Below are 17,769 nucleotides of genomic sequence, written 5' to 3' on the forward strand. Positions count from 1 at the left end.
TGATCAGCTCCTCAGTAGAGAGGATTCTAATAACACATCAAACTCATATGGCAGATTATTTAGACGCACTACTTAGCAATTACGTCGCAGCAGTTTTAGCTTACTAAGCTAACACAGTTAGCATCAGGACGTTCAAACCCGCTAGCACGCCGGCTAACGTCTCCCTCCGTGTACCGAAAACGCTTAAACTGTCCCTGACGCCCCAATTTACGAATAAACCCACACTCGTATAATCACACCTTTACACACATTAAACATCAATGAGAATTTATTTACACTGGAAAGAACTCTGTTGGTTGCTCTGCAGTTTTTTGTGAGACGAGTCGTGCCGCACTGAATGCTGGGATTGCCCTCAGCGCCGAGGAGGCGTCGGACGCTCCCTCGTTATTCAGTCAGATCATCACTCAGAATTAAGGAGCCTCAGTAGGAGCATTTTAAGGGATCTAAGAATTTAGACACGCCCTCTTCTCGGGAGTGTAGGATGACGTAAAATGAGTCGCATACACACACTTAGGGCAATTTGTTGTAGCTCCAGTAAACCTGACTGCATGTCTTTGGACTGTGGGAGGAAACCCACATAGACACGGTGAGAACATGCAAACTTTACACAGAAAGGACCGGGAATCAAACCCAGGCTCTTTTGCTGTGAGGCGACAATGATACGGACTCCACAAGTCTAAAAGTGTGTGTCTCACTGATCAAACTCTTACACTCTTATCAGGGTCCTTACACAGTGTTTGAAGACTGCGCCCACATAGTCCGGTCATCCCACCCTAGCAGAAACGTGTCTGCTGCAGGCACTGCCGATTAATCTAGCTAGGTGGCGCCCAGCCGACCGGTGGCAATGCTGAGTTTTGAACCGAGGAGTTCAGAATCTCGGTGCTGGTGTGCTAGCAGAATATCCTGGGCCCCAATCTGTGTAAAATTGCTTTTAAAATATCTACAAATGTCGTTTTTAGAGAATGAACTGTTTTGAGATCTTCTTTAAATCCATTCTAATTAGCACAGGAGGGTAAAATGCGCCGGCTGGATAAATGTTGCTTTTGTTTTGCTCTCTGCTACAGAAACAGTTTGTGTAATTAGAGAGGAATTCCTCCAGAATATTTTATTGTGCTGCGTCGTGAAAATCAGGACGTGTGTGTGTGTGTGTGTGTGTGTGTGTGTTTTGTATTTTACTGTTTTGCGTTTTGTTCTACTCGGCGAGTTGTGCGTAATGAAAGGCTACGTGTGTTGGTGTCAGGAGAACTTTTGCGTTTAGCGAATGACTGATGTTGCGTTTTGCTTTACGTCGCTTGACAGTCGATTTGTGCAATTTATTTGGCGGGCGGCGCGTGGTGTAAATGAAACGAGCGGCGGCGCAACACAAAAGACGACGTTGGCGCGCGTTTGCAAATGAAAGATTCTCTGGGGCTGACGCACGCGGTAATTTTAAAGACAGATGTGCTGTTGAGCGTGTGACGGGGAGAGGAAACGTATTAGATTGTGTGTGTGTGTGTGTGTGTGTGTTTGAGTGTGTGTGTGTGTGTTTGAGTGTGTGTGTGTGTGTGTGTGTGTTCAGGATGCTGTCGAGCGGACTCATCTGAGTGGGTGTGATTACAGCGAACTGTCCGGTACTTCAGGGAGGGAGAACTGTACAGTAAATAGAAGCGAGGGAGGAGAGGGACACGCCCGCGGTGGTGATTTAGTTCCAACATTTTGATTTAGTTCCAACTCCTGTTTCTCTTTGTTTGGATATAAAACGTCGAGCTTGAGGATTAAGGAGCTGCTGCTGCACTACACACTGAAATTAATCAGCACGTTAAATAAACAACCAATAAATAAATAAATAAATAACCAATAAATAAATAACCAATAAATAAATAACCAATAAATAAATAAATAACCAATAAATAAATAACCAATAAATAAATAAATAACCAATAAATAAATAACCAATAAATAAATAACCAATAAATAAATAAATAACCAATAAATAAGTAAATAAATAACCAATAAATAAATAAATAACCAATTAATAAATAAATAAATAACCAATAAATAAATAAATAACCAATAAATAAATAATAAATACATAAATAACCAATAAATAAATAACCAATAAATAAATAAATAATAAATACATAAATAACCAATAAATAAATAAATAATCAATACATAAATAACCAATAAATAAATAAATAATAAATACATAAATAACCAATAAATAAATAAATAATCAATACATAAATAACCAATAAATAAATAAATAATAAATACATAAATAACCAATAAATAAATAAATTAATAATACATAAATAACCAATAAATAACACATTTACATTTTCAACATTTGGCAGGTGCTTTTATCCAAAGCGACTTACACTACTGTGACAGTATACAGCTTGAGGGTTAAGGGCCTTGCTCAAGGGTCCAACAGCAGCAACCTGGCAATGGTGGGGCTTGAACCAGCAACCTTTTGATTACTAGTCCAGTTATAACCAACTCACTTCTAATCGTTTAGTCAATTTCATCTGGTTATTTATAATAGCTTACAGCTCATGCACTTACAACAATTACTAACGTGTGTCATAAATCAAATAAATAAAGGAAATATGCTTCAAACTTAGCAGCAGCAGTTTAGGGAAGGCCCTTTTCTGTTCCAAGCTCTAAAAAGGAAAGCTTGGTCCTGCACAGAGCCTCACTCAACAGCTCTGGAATGAACCAAACATCAACATCAGTCATCTTTTGTCTGAATGGGCACAAATTCCCACACACAGACATTTCAAAGTAAAAAGATTCTTAGAAGATTGGCTGTTGTTCTAGCTGATAAGATCACACACAGGTCGCTCTATTTGCTTTTACATGGTCAGGTGTCCCAAAAAAACCAGAGTTGAGTGAGCACCTCGATGACCCGTCCCTATAAAAACTGCATGTTAGGAGCTCTAAAACCCAGGCGTTTATGGACAGAGCTGCTATTTGAGAACACTGTTTTGAGGACTAGTGAACTAGGATGTGACTTGGACTTGGTATGAGAAGCACAAAACCTGGACCCCTGAGCATTATGATTCCCAGATTTCCATATTTTTGTTTCATTTGGGGGAAAATAAAGGTAAGAGCCAGGAAATATCAGACAATTTTACAGGATAATGTGCACCCTGTGGTGCTAACAGTTTCCTGGTGATTTCCTTCCATGATTAGATAGAAATAGATTTGATAAACACCGGGATGAAACGCCTCCATGTTTTGCTTAATAATTTAATGTAAACAAGTTCTGGTGAGCAACAAGCAAACAACAGAACTGAACTTTAATGGTTCAAAGAACCAGAATTTCTTTTTAAAGAAGAAACATCTAACTACAAATCATTTAGGACTTACGAGAGCATCTGAACCCTCTAATGGTCTCACCAAGAAAATAATGTTTAAAAAATGATTTCTCCCGCTGAGGTGGGGCAGCGGTAAAGTACGCTAGCGCACCAGAGTTGGGGTTCCGAATACATCGTACCGATTCTCAAGCTCTGCCTTCCGACTGGGCTGGGCGGCCGCATGAACGACGATTGGCTGTTGTTCAGGGTTAGGGGAGTAAAAAGTCGGATCATGGGTCCTCATAACTGGTGCAACTGGTGCCCCCTGCTGGCTGACAGGGCTGAGGAATAATGCTGATGGGGGTGCGGCCCGGGTACACGGTGCCCGTCGGTGTATGAACTCGACTCGTGCAGCTGAAAAATGCGGTCTGTACTACGTGCTGGAGGAGGCGCATGTCAGTTGAGAGGCGTCCTCAGTCAGGGGTGAATTAGGGGAGAAAATTGGGGGGAATGATTTCTTTGCATTTCTTAGTTTCTTGGGACTATAAAAAGGCTGTTTTCTTAAAACCACCATATTTTTGGGTTTAACAGTATTTAAGTATTTTTAAGTATTTAGACTCAAAGTAATATCAACCAAATGCTTGAGCAGACCATAGAAGGGTTAAGAAAGAGATTCCCCTCTGTGTATGAGCACTTATATTCATTTATTACGTGTTTGTTGTTGTATTCAGCGTCTGGATATATTTTTGTCTGGAGCGAGCGACGTGGCATCTACAGAGTAAAAAACGTCCTGAAGGTTCTATAAGAAAATGAACATTTACAAACGACTGCTTTCTTCCGCTGTGTTAAATCACTTTCTCCTCCTTTAATCGATACGCTTCCTCAAAAGCTTCTTCTCCTGCGTGAATGTGACTCTGACCTGAATGTAGAAAACTCGCCCGCTGAGTGGACGCAGCTCAGATTGATTCCCTCTCAAAAGGAAACAAGAGAAACAACAGAGGGACACATTTACAGGCCGGCTCGCTTCCTTTAGAGCACATCAAAGTGCCGGCGTTCCCCTCAGGACCTGATAGAGTGTCGCACCTGCTTCAGTCTCCCCACCGCTGTTGTGATGTTTTAGAACGTCTGACGAGCTCAGTGCTGCTCTTCATCCTGCCCGAGCCCCGCAGTCTCACACACACACACACACGATCTAATACATGCTGTGTTTACTCCACACGCACACACACACACGAACACACACACACAATCTAATATATGCACTGCTTACCACACACACACACAAACACACACACAATCTAATATGTGCTCTGTTTACCACACACACACACACACACACACACACACACTCGGAGGTTAACTAACACTCTCTCACACACACACACACGCAATCTAATATATGCACCGTTTACCACAAACACACACACACACACAGACGTTAACTAATACTCACACACACACATACACAGAGGTAAACTAATACTCTCTCACACACACACACACACACACACACAATCTAATACGCGCAGTGTTTACTCCACACACACACACAATCTAATATATGTGCTCTTTACCCCCCCCCCACACACACACACAATCTACAACTCTGACAAGAACACACAATCCACTACACACCATCACTACTACTATTCTCACTAAAATAAACACACACACACATCTAATATATGCACTTTTTACTACACACACACACACACACCATCAACTACTGTGCTAACACACATCTCAACACACTCTCCGTACACACTCTCTGTACACACGTGGCTCCTGGTGTGCAGTGATTTAAGTAAATGTGCTCATTTGCTGAGGAGAGACGTTAACTAGCTGACTAGTTTTGTGTTTTACAGCTGCTGTTTAAAAGCGAAGCCAGAGTGAAGTGCTTCATTAGCAGTTCATCTATATTTATTTACCCCCTGACCCCAAAACAGAGACCCCAGCGTGTGATTGTGACTTTAATGGCAGAGGCTTCCAAAATTCCCAAAAAGATGAGCGCTTAACGTCCACTCCCGTTGGAATGGATCGGCGTTTGGTGTAACGTATAACCGCCGAGGCTAGTATGAGGTTTATGTTAGTATGCTATCAGTATGATACATTATCTGTGGGAGCGCGGTGCAGCTGCTATATTTAAAGGTGTCGGATGTAATGGGAAATCCCGCTCAGTGTTTCACCATCACGACTCGCAGTGAGCTGAACTCCATCAGCGGAGCAGCAGGAAATACAGAGGAAAGCTCTCCGTCCGGGTCCCACGGCGTATTCTACACCGCGCTTCCCATCGAACTGCATCTGTACAGCTCTGAATCAACGTTCAGTACGACTAAGCAGGATTCACATCCAGCAACAACAGAAACACAAGAAATAAATGGACTTAAATAGTTTAAACAGGCTGATAGATTTTCATACACGGTCGTCATCGGGAAAATCTAAAGCAATCAACATTCATATGAACTCAGAAAACACTGAGAGTGACCCTCGCTTTCAGTGTAGTCAAGTACCAACAGTAAACAGGGATAGAAAGAGAAAAATAAAATTATATTTAACCAACTCAAATCAAATGGAAGTAAATTAAAAGATAGATAGACAGACAGACAGTTAGATAGACAGATATATAGACAGACAGACAGACCAACAGATAGGTAGACAGACAGACCAACAGATAGGTAGACAGACAGACAGACCAACAGATAGACAGACAGATATACAGACAGACAGACCAACAGATAAAGATAGATATACAGACAGACAGACCAACAGATAGACAGACCAACAGATAGACAGACAGACAGACAGACAGACAGATAGACAGACAGATATACAGACAGACAGACCAACAGATAGATATACAGACAGACAGACCAACAGATAGACAGATAGACAGATAGACAGACAGACAGAAAGATAGATAGATAGATAGATAGATAGATAGATAGATAGATAGATAGATAGATAGATAGATAGATAGATAGATAGATAGATAGATAGATAGATAGATAGATAGATAGACAGACAGGTAGATAGACAGATAGATAGATATACAGACAGACAGACAGACAGACAGACATAATAGATAGATATACAGACAGACAGATAGACAGACATAATGATAAATAGACAGACAGACAGACAGACAGACAGACAGACAGACAGACAGACAGATACTTCATCAATCACAAAGAAAATTAAGGAACAAAATGACTGAGATAATAAAATACAAATTAAGATTCTAAGTAAATGATTTTTAAAGTTATGAAGCTGAAAATAAAAACAAGAATGATATAAATATAATTATAATAAATAACCAAACTATAAAAAAATAATAAAACTCAGGTGATAGAGTTACAGGTGGAGTCGAGGTGATTAGAAATAAAGTTTAAATGATGGATGACACCAGTGTGACCAGTTGAGCGTTCGTGTTTCCACTGTGACTGAAAGCAGATTTTCCCAGTTCAGTCCACAGATCCACCCACCGGAGCGAGTCTGATCATCACCGTTATTTATAATCATTATTGAAGTAATAATATACGCTGACAGTGGAATTTATATAAATGTGATGTATTTAAAGCACGGCGGCCAGTTTCAGCCCCGTCTGTGTGTGTGTGCACGGAAAGTGACCACACAATTTAATCTGTGCCACCTTTAATATCCAGGGTATTTTATTCTAATATTCTGCCGCCGGATTGTTTAAAAATGACCCAAATATACACAGCGGAGACCTGAGACCTGAGAGTCTGAGCTTTTTCATTTATTTTCCTCTTAATTCAGGAGTTAATCGCACCAATCCAGCGGCACTTTGTTCTCCATCAAAGAATTCTTTACCCTGGAGGCAGACGCACGAACTCAACCGAGGGCCGATTTATAAACACAGTCCAGTAATATAATATTTAGCTGGTGAATTATTAAAGAGAGATTTTTATGAGTTTTCCTTCTCTCTTTCTCCTGACTGAGTTCCTGCGTGGGAAGCTCTGGGTTTACTGAGCTGCTGCTGTTCGAATAATGCAAACACGCCGACGGACGGCTGAGATTTACATACAGAGCCGCTCTTTAAATCCCTCATCAGGTATCGACTTGTGAGGCACATTTATACTATAACAATGTGAACAAATGCTATAAAAATAATCTGCATTCATAACAATCAGCTTCACTGAATCCTGTAGCAGCTACAAGCTCCAGAAATGTAAAAATAAAGTCAGTGAGGTTAGAAATACAGTGGCACCTCGTAACTCGGCAAAATCTTTGAGACTCGTTGAGAAATTTGTACCTTAAACTCGGCGTGTGTGCGACTGTCGCTTTGTTCAGTGCTCAGCTTGTTCGGTAAAACCTGATCAGCGTGTGAATCTGAGACGAATCTGCATTAGTGTGGAATAAGCGTCAGATCCAGGGTTACAGCTCCACATGTATCTGTGTTTATCTGGATTCTCCTCCCTGTTTCACTTTTAAACTTGTGTTACAGCTCCAGCTTCTGAGAAATGGTGAGAATCAGAATCAGCTTCTCCCAGAGTCTAAAACGCTTCTGGTTGAAAATAAAGCTTAACGTGGTTTAATGTAGTAAAAGAAGGAGACAGGAGCACTAAACTTCTCTTCATTATTACTGCTCATAAGTTCCTCCACTAATCACATTCCTCACTCGCTGTTTTACTACAATAAGTCACGGTAAGTTTTGTGCACTACCGCCGTCACACTTCACAGGAAATAACGGCACAGAAGCGCTAAAGCGGTTTTGTTGCTTCTCGTGTGAATGCGCCGGTGCTGAATGGAATACGGTATTCCAAGATCAAGCATCTCCACCATTAAGAAGCGCCAGGAAACAATAAAGAAGTAAAACTAAAGTGCAGCTTTTATTGTATTTCAGTGGTTTTATATTATATTTGTGTTATTTTCAGCACTAAAATATCTGCAGCTCTACTGGACTATAGGACGCATTAACAGGTTTTCCAAACATCCTTATGGGAAAAAAATACCTTGAAACTCCCAGAACCAACTGACGTCGAGTTTCAAGGTACCGCTGTACACAAAGGTAAATCCAATCCACTCTTTGGTCAGTGACTGAGAGACTGAGAGATAACACACACACACACACACACACACACACAGTAAAGTAGACGATGATAAAGGAAGTGAGAGTGTGAGAGAGCAAACGAGAAAGTGAGAAACTGATATAGCATCCACGACTCGGCCCTTAAATAAATCCACACAAGGACGGCGGCACAAAGGTCTGGACGGACACACAATACAGAGCAAGAGCCGAAACGTCCCCGATGGCTAATAAATCTCTGCTTCATCTCTGCGTTCCTCACAAGGGCTTGAATTTCTCTGGACTCTGGTCAATCCGGCTCCGTCCCGCTGTTGATGTCCCCTCCGAGCGTCCCCGCGGGACCCGAGATGCCAAGACAACGAGATGCAGTTACGAGCCGCATTTTTTATTCATGCGACCAAACTCCGCTGAGACTTGAGGTCATCTTGAAACATCCATTCACCACCGCTGTTTTTTTATTAGTTGGCCACAGGAGGGACGTAGCAGGCCAGACGACAGGACACCTCCAGGAGGGGTAAATACACCTCGAGTCACTAAGACAGATCTAGCAGGGGCGAAATGGCTCCTGAACTCGGTGGCTCGGCGGGGGTTCGGGGTTTGCCGGATTCTGGACGATGTTTATTACGTTAAGGGAGATGCGCTGGGGATGATTTTAATGATTCGTTCTGGTTTCTGTGGTACATTTTACTAATTCTGAACCATGACTGGGCTAGAAATAACCACAGCAGTGTAGCGACTCCCAAATATCCATCATTTCATGACAAGAATGCCATCCGAGGATGCGACACTTAATATGTACTGTATACTAAAACATATTAACCTGTACTTGAGTGGCGCAGCAGTAAAACACAATAGCTCACCAGTGGCTTTACACACTGAAATTCCTCCCGATTCCTTGAATGGTTTAATGATATTCTGCACTGTAGAGGGAGAACATGCAAATCCCTTCCAATCTTTCTTTGAGGTTCATTGTTTTTAAACATTTCAATCATTTTCTCACACATTTGTGGACAAACTGGATCCTCTGATCATCTTTACTCATCAGAGACTCTCAGCCTTTCCTGGATGCTGCTTTTGTACCAAACCATCATTAGACTCACCTGTTCACATCACCTGTTTGGAATCGCATCATTATTTAGTTTTCACACCTCATTACTAGACCTAATTTACAGCCGTCCCAACTTTTCTTGGAACGTGTTGCAGGCCTGAAATGCAGGAATGGATGTTTATTAATAAATGAAATGAAGTTGAGCAGATAAAAGATGAAGTATCTCAGGTTTTTATTGTATTACCATTTTCCATACTGTCCCAACTTTTTCTGATTTGGGCTTGTAGTTTAAGTGAAAAACTCTCAATATTATCTCGAAATCATTCTTAATAACCGTCACTGATGTATGAAAGGTAAGGCGCTACCTAATTCACGACCGTGAAAATCACATCACGGTCCATGGAATGAGTTGTGAAATAGAGATTTAACATTTACATATGAGGCACAATATGCAATATGAGGCGTCCTAGCAATCCTACGGTAATGAAGTTAGTGTAAGAGACGTTCCTGTGCTGTCGTGCTGACAGTGTTTGTGTATTAAGAGCATTTTGTCTCTTTGTGGATTCCATAATCAATGTAAAAGTGTGTTTCTCTACACACATGATCATCTCTCTATAGTCTGTGCTCAAAAGAACAAACCAGTAAAGTTTTCTGCTCCCAATAGTTTGTCTGTGTAGAGTTTATTTCTTTCTTTATAAGCTCAGCAACTCTAAAGACGCTCGGTTACACCAGCAATCGGTTAGACAAAACGTCCAAGATGTGGACGTGTAAAGCAGCTAAAAACACGACTCGGGTAACCGAGTTTGGAAAACTAACAACCGATCCTGTGGACACAGAAGGGCTCGAAACACGGGCGAGAATTTTTCATATTTGAGACAGAACATGAAGCCTCAGATCGTTGCTGGATGTTTTAGGTTTACATTCTGTGTATCGTAGCTTCTATTTATGAGTGTCATTTAATGACTGCTGTGACTTGTGGCTCTTTTCTTTAAATATCTGTGAAATCTGTGATTTTTAAGCACATTTTCCCGTGAATTTAATACGGCCCTGATGAAAAGGTTATATGGTGCATGTGAGAGCGGTAAAAACAAGGTGCATCAGTGCTAGCCCTAAAATCAGGAAACACGCTGCGTTCGGGCGTGACACGAACAGCCGTCACTGTGGAAACGAGGTTATGCTTGGTGATTTGGTTACTGCTGGAGGATTTGACTTGGGTGTTACACCGTACACGCCGACAGACGAAGCCTCCGGTCACGCCGCGCTGGCTCCGAGGATCTGCGTGACTCCTGTTTTCACAATGAATCATGTTACGATTTCTGGGTTAACGTCTGTCTCATCCCCATTCTGTTCGGCGTCCGCGGCGGCGGTGCACGCGACAGAGACGTCAAAACAGAGGAGGAAATGTGACAGGCGAGGATGAAACTAGGTGAGAAATCGAGGTCTGGAGCGGTGGCTTTGGGATGGGTCCCGATCTGAGCCCGGGCTTCCTCCGTCAGCCACCACACAAATAATTCACGACTTATTTGAACCGCGCGGAACTGGAACGGAAACTCAATTCCGGCACCGCAATCAGCGAGCGATTCCTGATTCCTGAAATGATAGAAGCCATGCACTTCAGATGCACCCGTCCATGCGCTGAGATGCAATTTCACGGCGAGGCATGCGCTTCAGGATTGATCCACGTGCCCTCGAGCGCAATAACGACCGTTCCGTTTCGAAGGGGATCGTGAATGAACGTGAACGAGCAAGACTTCACGCGATCAGGCTGATCTGAGGAGTGTTTGCTCGGGCCGTGTGTGCTTTTTTTTTCTTTCGAGACTGCCAGGAGAGGGGCGATGCCAATCCCGGCGCAGGCGTCCAACAAGAAAACAAGCGAGATTGATGGGGTCATTCACAGGCTGCCCATTATTTTTCGTTAGTTTTGTGAGGGAGGAATTTGCTGAAGATTGATCAGCCACGTTTGACCGCGGTTAATCCTGAGGGTTCGCCCTGACTGCTGGTTTGGACGGAGCCTACGTCTACTATAAAGCCGGCGTTGTCATTTTCATTCATCCGGATGAGTGAAGTCAGGGCTGCTGTCCGAGATCTACAGTCGGGTCAGAAATCTGAAGATCTAAAGCTGCTGCCAGAACCCTTCTTCATCCATTATTTATCAAAAACTAATAGTCGGACATGGATGGCTTTTTTTTTACTTTTCTTTCAAGCCAGTTGATATTTTATCCGTCGGGCGCGTGCTCAGTATCGTCATAAAAACCATCCATTCTCCCTCGGCCGTGGGAACCTACATCACGGTTACGACTCTAAAGTCAAGAGTCCGACTTTCACTGGTAATAAAAACAACCGGCTAACTGAAACCTTCACACACACACACACAAATATCTCCAACAGCAATAAAACGTGATCAGGGTTACAACAGGTACAGAGCCACTCTCAGAACACTGGATGACGGCAGGGATACGTCCTGAACATAGTGCCAATCTATCTAATGGCATCACACTTACACGCATGCAGTCTTACAATACTGAACGAATTAGAAATAGCTACTTTTTTTTGCACCAACACCGGTGCTTTACATGTTACCACCCAAAACAGCATCACTGGAACAAACACACAGACAGAAACAGAGAATTACTAATGAGTCACAGTCACTACACATACAAAAGTCTAGCGGGCATAATCGGCAGTGCCTGCAGGGAAGGACGAGTGGATCAGACCCCACCGTCACTGCTGGACTGAGAATAGTCCACCAACCAAAAACCTCCAGCCAACAGCGCCCCGTGGGCAGCGTCCTGTGACCACTGATGAAGGTCTAGAAGATGAGCGATTCAAACGGCAGCAATAGATGAGCGATCGTCTCTGACTTTACATCTACAAGGTGGACCGACCAGGTAGGAGTGTCTAATAGAGTGGACACGGTGTTTAAAAACTCCAGCAGCGCTGCTGTGTCTGATCCACTCATACCAGCACAACACACTAACACACCACCACCATGTCAGTGTCACTGCAGTGCTGAGAATCATCCACCACCTAAATAATACCTGCTCTGTGGGGGTCCTGACCATTGAAGAACAGGGTGAAAGGGGGCTAACAAAGCATGCAGAGAAACAGATGGACTACAGTCAGTAATTGTAGAACTACAAAGTGCTTCTATATGGTAAGTGGAGCTGATAACATGGACAGTGAGTGTAGAAACAAGGAGGTGGTTTTAATGTTATGCCATTTTGTCCTTCTATAACATTATATTGTATTTTAAAGTGGCCCATCACTCAGTAATAAAATATGTAGCGTCAGAAGAAGTAAAAATAAATAATAATTCATCTGTAGGTGAACAGGATATTTCAACCTTCTGAATTCTTCTACATAACAAGTGGTTCTGATTTATCCTCGAATATTTACACAAATGTGTCATAATTATTCACACCCAGACGTTTCTGAATCTACAACATAGTCCGTCCCTGAATCTAAGCCCATTTATCCACGTGTAGGCGTTCTGGTTGAGGTTCCGAGTCGCCTCTCCAGCGTGTTGGTGCTATATTGATCGAGTATGTTTAATACGGGTTAAGAATCAGTGAGGACAGAGTGCTTTTATTGACTGCTGTAATATTGATGCAGGGGAGGATATAAAATAGCCGAGATCGTTTCGAATAAGTCTTTGAGCTCATCCAACATTCCCCTCGTTATTCATCCCGCTTCCCTTTTCTGTAGAGTTCAAATCTCCACCAGGGTGATCGCTCTTCTCTCCGCGGCCGTTTGTTTTGACGTCGAGCCGTTATTGTCTTGTTTACTCCGGCCGAGCTGATTGGAAATCGGTCGTTTGAGAATGCGAAGGTGTGATATTTTCTGTCACGGCCCCCCTGCAATTAAAGCCCACTCTGCAACGATTAATCTGATGTGGCCCGAGCGCTGAATCGACGTGCGCTGCGGTGCGAGGAGCGGGAAGCTGATTTCTTTCACCTGTTCGGGCAGAGCGGAGCGCGGTCGTCGAGTTATTATATTAAAGGTCAGAAAGGGCGAGAGCATTTCTCACCTGTCTGTGTGCATATTCTGATTCTGATTTTATTTCTGTATCTGTGAGGATTTATTACAGGATAAACACCGGGTTTTACATCAGACCATCACTGACCGTCCTTCAGTCCACTGATCAATCCTGCTTTCCTATTTGTGTGAACACGTTTTCTATTTTTCTTCTTTGATATTTTGTAATTATCGGCGGTTTATCTCTGCCAGACCCCCTTTGCCCTGCTGGCGTCTCTGAATGCTTTATTCATGTGTAATTTTAATCTGTTTCCAAGCACTGAACTTCATTTTTATCTCTCAGAGCCAGATTCAACAGTTCCACATTACTGGGAAATATTTTTGGCCCGGATACAGATTTAACTTCAGGATTCCTTGCAGGAATTTAAACCACATTAGCGGCTCGTTTTCATGTGTGTGCATGTTTGTGCATGCCAGGATGGTTCTTTGATTTGGTTTAGCGTTTGTCCTTGTTTGCTAGGTGTCTCAGAACAGCGTGTGGAGATAAAACTCTTTTCAAGGAGATTCGAAATGGCATTTAATGGTAGAAAAATATTTATCTGATTGTTATCGTAATTACATTTCATCTTTTCTGTACTGCATGAGAACGTTTGTGAGATGAGATGGTTGGTGTGTCGATGTGAAGCAGTCACACTGACTAATAAAATACAGACACCATAATAATAATTTAATAATTAATAACAGCACGCGTATAATCAGACAAATGTGCATGATGATTTTCCTCCCAATCTTGTCGTATCCAATTCCTAGGTCGTATTTCACCTCCACGCCTGACCAAGGAGGGCCGGGACTAGCACACGCCCCCCTCCGACACATGTGCAGTAGCAGACCGCTTCTTTTCACCTGCACAGGTTGAGTTAAAATAGAGATCTGTATCACACACTGATCTCCATTATCCCCCGATCAGCCAGCAGAGGTCGTAATTACAGCAGTTATGATGAATCCCCTCTGGAAATTTCAATCATTGTCTGTATAGGCGCCCAGAGCTGAGATTCTAATTCCTGAGTTTGAGATATCAGCTCTGGTGTGCTAGCATGTTTTACTGCTTCACCACTCGCAGCACAGTTAGTCATCTTTGAAATCTCAGCTGTGCTATCGGCCAGCCGCTTCTTCAAGTGACCATGTTTTACCAAATAAATACCAAAAATTGCACGTTCCTATGCAAAACCAGGTTCAGTTAGAACAGTTAGAACTTCCGTTTTGTCGACTTTGTTAAGGAAGCATTAAATATTATGTTTAATATCACCTGAATATTAGTATATTAGTACTTTGCTGCTTGTGTATTAAATAAGCAGTACGTCTGTCGTTAAGCTGTTGTAAGCAGATAAGAAACAACAGTTAGCACAGAATGGAGGTTCCAAAGTCCAACACACAATGTGATGTGACTAGAGCAGTATAAAAAGAGGCCACTGCTTTAAGAACCCGCGATCGGGCCAATAAATTCTCCAATCCAGCCAACTGTAACCTTTTATCATCTGACCTTATTCTTCCACGACGGCTGTTGTTTATGGTTGACCGTGAACCTTTTCAATAGTTCTTGAAACCTGTGAGTATGAAAGCAATTCAACTCGAAATAAATCAACATCTATAAAAGTATAGCGTGTAGCATCCTGAGTTTGTGTTCTATTTGTTTTGTTTTTGTTTTTAAGAGTCTCATATATGATGATAAATCTGCTTTATTCGGTGCAGAAAACAGGAAGGAATTGATCATGTTCCCTTTCTTTGCATCGTAATAAATAACAGCAATTTTTTTTAAATGTAATTAATAAAGAACGGCTTGTGAGGAGGCACCGAGAGCTACAGAGGATAACCAGATATTATATTTATAGGGCAGAATTAAAGTGCCTGGCTGGATCGATACCCGTGTGGTATTTGCTGCCTGACCTCCAGTCCACCATTATTTAAAATAAATCACCCAGATAAATCATGATTTTATACGCTGCCATCGCCACGAACATCAATCCAGGTTGGATTAAAAGCAGCGAATGCATTAAATATGGCCGAGTTTGTTCAGTGTACTGTCTGAGGTACGAGGAGAAAGTTTACACATCCTCAGAGAACCTTCGGTAAGTTTCTGTAATTAAACCAAGACTTTTTATTACTCTTTATAATGATAAAGCTCTAATATTTTATATTTATATGTATTAACATCATTTAGTGCTTTGTTCTACATTTATTACTAGTTACAACTTTATAATGCACATTTATAAAGAATTTAAATTATTTATTACCATTAAAAATATTTTCTATGCCTTTAATTAGACAATAAAGAGCAAAAAAAACATGATTAAACCATGATAACCGATTTAAAAGAGAATAAAGCGCGTGTTTAATAAGCTTCATGGTGCATTTCCTTGGTGTATCCAATAAATCATAAACTAAAAAGCCAGAGACAGAAACGTAACCCTCATGACTTCCAGAATCCTCTATTAATTCAGGACTACAGCAGGTTTCAGTCAATAGTCATCAGTTAGTGTCAGGATGTCATGAACTCTGCTGTTAGACTTCTCACCCACACTGGGTGTGAGAGTGATGTGTTCCTCCGGTCTAAACATCCACACCTCACTCTGTGACACAGTACAATATAAAACACGTCTGTGGTCCTTCAGTCCAAGTACGGCCTGGTCACCACCACATCCTCATCTGCTGGCTGTTCCTTTTTCTACTCTACGTACTTCTGGAGATCGAGCTTTTAGTGCTGTGGATCCAAAACTATGGAACACGCTTCCCCCCACATGTGTGTGTGTTGCACCTCTGTTAGCCACTTCAAAACAACTTAAAACACGTCAGCCCGCATTAAAACTGAATGACTGATTCTGACCTCTTCGCTCTTTAATTTTCCATTTTTAAGTTCTTTTCTCTTTTTAATGAATCACATGCTACCTTTTCTAAAGGGACAGTTTCCATTCCAAAAGAAAAAGCTCAGTTTGTAGACAGAATCCGTCCATGTGGAACATACGGGGAGTGACGATATTTTAATGAATATTTTAGATATCAGGAATATTGTGCATGTAAAACATCATAAGCTTTACAGCTAATTATCAGGACGTAGCCGTGCATGGGTGCTCACTATTAAAGTGAACATCCCGGAGGATCCCTGCCGATAAAGTGGCTATAAAATGAGCACATAAACTTTTTAAACATCCCAGCTCGATAACGTCTGACCTACAGGGCCAAACAGCCGGGGAGAAACGTTCTGCTCCGGTCACATGACGGTGCGTTTGTGCCCCGCTGGGATGGAATCACCCATCCTTATGCTGCCATATATCTTCTCTTTACGCTCGACCGGCTTCTCCCTGCACGATGGACACCGACCATTTATTCTCATTCTAAGTTCTCTTCAGGAGTTCCAGGCCCACCTGAGGCACGGTGAGAGTAAAACGTCTCGACTGTGTCTGCATTCTGATTCTCCACTAAAACTCTTCATCCACCGATTCGTCCTCCAGTAAAGCCCAGCTGACTGGTCCTGCCAACCCGTCCCATTATTACCGCTCTATTACCGCTGGGTTAGCGCTCGTAGCACCTTTGCATTAAATTTACCTACATCACGCTTCGTGTTAGAATCCACGTGAATCGTTACGCCCTGTTGAGTCTCAAGATGTTGTGCGAGTTTCCCACCCCAGACTGACTCTTTAATGTCAATATTCGTAAGGTTTAGCGCGGCGGCTTCACGTACGCGGGATTGCTTCTGTTTAAATGAAAGCCAGATGCGTTCGCTCCCTGGGTGCAGTTTAACCAGATGAGCATCGATCACACTTTTTATTCACAGGTTTTTTAATACGTGAGGCGTTTTAATTGCTGCCAAAGATAAGAAAATATGCACTGTAGCAACGAGCTGGAGAGATGCACAAGGACATAATACAGCCAAAAGTATTCAGACACCCGATTAAAAAACAAATGGTATTAGAGTGAAGAGGGGTTTTCAAACTTTTTTGCATCAAAACAAAACACAAAACAAAAAAACACTTGGCCGCTCAGGTGGCGCAGCGGTAAAACACACTAGCACACCAGAGCTGGGATCTCGAATACATCGTATCGAATCTCAGCTCTGTCTGGGCTGGGCGGCCATATGAACAACGATCAGCTGTTGTTCAGGGATGGGAAAGCCGGACCAGGGTTCCTCATAACTGGTGCAATTACGACCTCTGCTGGCTGATTGATGGTGCCTGTGCAGAGTTAGGGGGAATAATGCAGATCAGGGTTTGAACTCGCCTCGTGCAGGTGAAAAGATGCAGTCGGGTACGGCACATGTGTCGGAGGGGGCGTGTGTCCCCAAGCTCCCAAGCTCCTCAGTGGAGGGTTCAACAGTGGCAACTTGACGGTGATGGAACTTGAACCAACAACCCTCTGATTACTAG

This window comes from Trichomycterus rosablanca, chromosome 22 (genome assembly GCF_030014385.1).
Source record: "Trichomycterus rosablanca isolate fTriRos1 chromosome 22, fTriRos1.hap1, whole genome shotgun sequence".
Classification (NCBI taxonomy): Eukaryota; Metazoa; Chordata; class Actinopteri; order Siluriformes; family Trichomycteridae; genus Trichomycterus; species Trichomycterus rosablanca.